This window comes from Lactuca virosa, chromosome 9, assembly GCF_052849685.1.
Source record: "Lactuca virosa cultivar CGN04683 chromosome 9, Lactuca_virosa_CGN04683_v6, whole genome shotgun sequence".
NCBI lineage: Eukaryota > Viridiplantae > Streptophyta > Magnoliopsida > Asterales > Asteraceae > Lactuca > Lactuca virosa.
Genome location: NC_136434.1, coordinates 195,598,947 through 195,602,363, shown reverse-complemented (window position 1 = coordinate 195,602,363; position 3,417 = coordinate 195,598,947).

Genomic DNA, 3,417 nt, shown 5'->3' with positions numbered 1-3,417 from the left:
CCGAAATTAAGAACCAAACCGGACCGCCGGTTCTACTGGTTCCCGGTTCCTGCCGGTTCTTGCCATGTTTTCACTGTTGGAACCGGTCCTCGATAAATAGCAACAAATGGTTCTGGTTTTTTCCGGTTCTACCGGTTTTTGCCGGTTCTACCGGTTCCAGTTCTTACCGGTTTCCAGTTCCAAAAATCCACAAGAATATCGTCCCGGTCCCGGCCCGACTGGTTCCATCGGGTTCCGGTACCGGGTCCGGCCAGTTCCGCGGTCCATATGCTCATCCCTATTCTTATTAATATTATCTTATTAAGAAAAAGGTTTAACAAAAAATTATTTATGGGTCCCATATATCAAACCCACGGTCCCTATCACTCACTTATCTTGCTTCTTGCTGACCCATATGAGCCACCATGGGGTCATCTTCTCCAACTACCACCTTCTCCGGGGGCCTTCCTTCTCCCATACCGTTAACGACCATTAAACCCCTCACCATCAAAATTCTTCCTCACCCTAAATCCACCCTCTACGTCTTTATTTCTTTCTACCTCCTTCTACACCCACATAAATCAAATCAAAACCAACTAAAATCAAATCAAAACCAAATCAAGAAACGAAGCCTTCAAAAAAACCAACTAAAATCCAAATCAGCACCAAAAAGCAACAATGGAATGCAGATTAAAAAAGAAATTATTGAACGCATATGGGTGGAGAGAGATGACAACCCCGATCTCCTTTTCACAACCCACAAATCAAACCAGAAGAAGAATGTGAAGGTATGTTTCCCCTGGTTCATTAACAGATAGTCGAGGAAGAAGACAATCGAGAGATAAAACATAAGCGTTCTGTTCTTTTGCTGATTTGGAAGGGGAATGAGATAATCGAGCAGAAGAAAACCATCATTCCTAAAAGGATTGGTTGCTGAATCGATGAAAACCCACAATCAGGAGATGAAAACAACGTGTAATAGGCTGCTAAATCGATGCATGAAGCGTTATGTTCTTTGCGGAAAGCAAATGAGGGAGTTCGGAAGATTTAGATCCATAGACGGGGAAAATGGTTCTATTGGGTATAATTGAGCTATAAACCAGATCTTATTTACTCCTTGTGTTCTTATTACTTCATTTACTCTGATTTCATTCTCATACTCGATTAAACACTTGTACACCAACCCAATATTCCTCATAATTAATTTAGGTTTACTCTTTATCCTAAATCATCATATATTATCAGGTATACTCTTTAACACGTATGTTAGGCAACATCAAATATTTCACACATAAACATATATTTAATACTTCAATCAATACATGTATTAAAATCATGTTCATGAAAGGGACTATGCACTCACTTGTTAAGGTGGTGATTCTGAACTCAGACAACGCTTTGCTTCTTAAAAATAATTTCCTTCGACGAAACCTAGTATTATTACCCCTAAATTTTAATCTAATGATCACCGTGACTAATTATTAGTCTTAGTATTATTATTATTATATAATCGTTAAACAATATTTTCCAACAACTATTTACAGACAGGGGCCAGACATGAAACACCGGAAAGCAGGACCATTTTTGCATTAAACCACTTCTGAAATCGAACAACCCAGACGACCCTTCAAACCGGATTCCCCGCACCGTGAGTAGTTAAAAAGATATTATAATGACACTTATATAAGTTATAATAATAGCCCAAATATTTATTATAAGTTCATAATAACAGTACTTAAATTAAATATAAGCTATACTTAAAGTAGGTTAAGCGTATCTCAGTTACACTGGGTTTTCTTAAAAACCGGGCTCTGCTGGAGCAGAGCTTCTGAGCCGAAATGCACTTTTTCTTGGAGTCTTCAGGCGCTCGGAGGCTTTCTTCTAGCGCTAAGGAAGTTTCCTAGGCTTGAAGCAAGCCTCGCACCCCTTTTTATAGCCAGCCGAAGCCTCGGTGCGCAGGGCGCTCCTCGGAGGAGCGCAGTACGTTCTCTCTGTGCAGCGCACTCATGTGAACGCACCGTGTCTAAAGGTGCACGTGTCCAAAACCCGCTGGGTCGACGTGGAGCTTCCGAGGCCTAGTATCTGAACGCTGCGCGTTCCTTCCCTCTGCGCAGGGCGTTCCTCGGACCAACTCGCAATTGACCATCCTGACTTCAAAAATTCATAAGTCTCGCATACAAGCTCCGTTTTCAACGTTCTTTACATCCACGCGTAGGTGCGACGATACTCTACAGCTTTCGTTTAGACTCAATCGGCTAATTTTGATTCTATTTTTAAAGTTATATTTTTAACATGCCGGAACAGGAAAAATCCGTTAAAAATTCATAACTTCTTCATCCAACGTCTGTTTTCGTCAGTCTTTTTATCGTTGAGCTACTATCAACGAGATCTTCGGTTCTCGTTTAGGTTGTTTCAGCAAAAAATCGGTCGATCTAATATTCGAACTCCGGGCTGCATACTGCTAAGCCGAAACTTTGAAAAATCATAACTTCCTCATACGAAGTCAGATTTGGGCGTTCTTTTTATGCACGCTTTCGGTTTAACGTATGCTACGACTTTCATTTAGATCGCTAAGGTTAAAAATCAATTTATTGTGAACTCACTTTTTACATCACGCAACGTCGTGCCGGTTTTGTCACGAAACTTTGACAGGCCATAACTTCTTCGTTATAACTCAGATTTCGGCGTTCTTTATATGTACGAAACCCTTGTGACATATTCTACAACTTAGTTAAGATTATTTATTCTAAATAATCTTTTATCGAAAAGTAGTTTTCAACACTTGTTGTGTCTAACTCGATTAGCTTTGATCTGCGGGCGTTACAGTAATGCCCAGACTTTCCACACTTGAAACAAGTGACTTCTCCGTCACATTTTCCAAAGTGCTTTTTTTTCACTTCTTCACCACTTTGCATCACCTCCTCCTCCAAATTTCTTGGAACCAGACTTTCAGAATTTGCTTTTCTTGTGTCCAAAACCCGCTGGGTCGACGTGGAGCTTCCGAGGCCTAGTATCTGAACGCTGCGCGTTCCTTCCCTCTGCGCAGGGCGTTCCTCGCACCGACTCGCAATTGACCATCCTGACTTCAAAAATTCATAAGTCTCGCATACAAGCTCCGTTTTCAACGTTCTTTACATCCACGCGTAGGTGGGACGATACTCTACAGCTTTCGTTTAGACTCCGTCGGCTAATTTTGATTCTATTTTTAAAGTTATATTTTTAACATGCTGGGACAGGAAAAATCCGTTAAAAATTCATAACTTCTTCATCCAACGTCTGTTTTCGTCAGTCTTTTTATCGTTGAGCTACTATCAACGAGATCTTCGGTTCTCGTTTAGGTTGTGTCAGCAAAAACTCGGTCGATCTAATATTCGAACTCCGGGCTGCATACTGCTAAGCCGAAACTTGGAAAAATCATAACTTCCTCATACGAAGTCA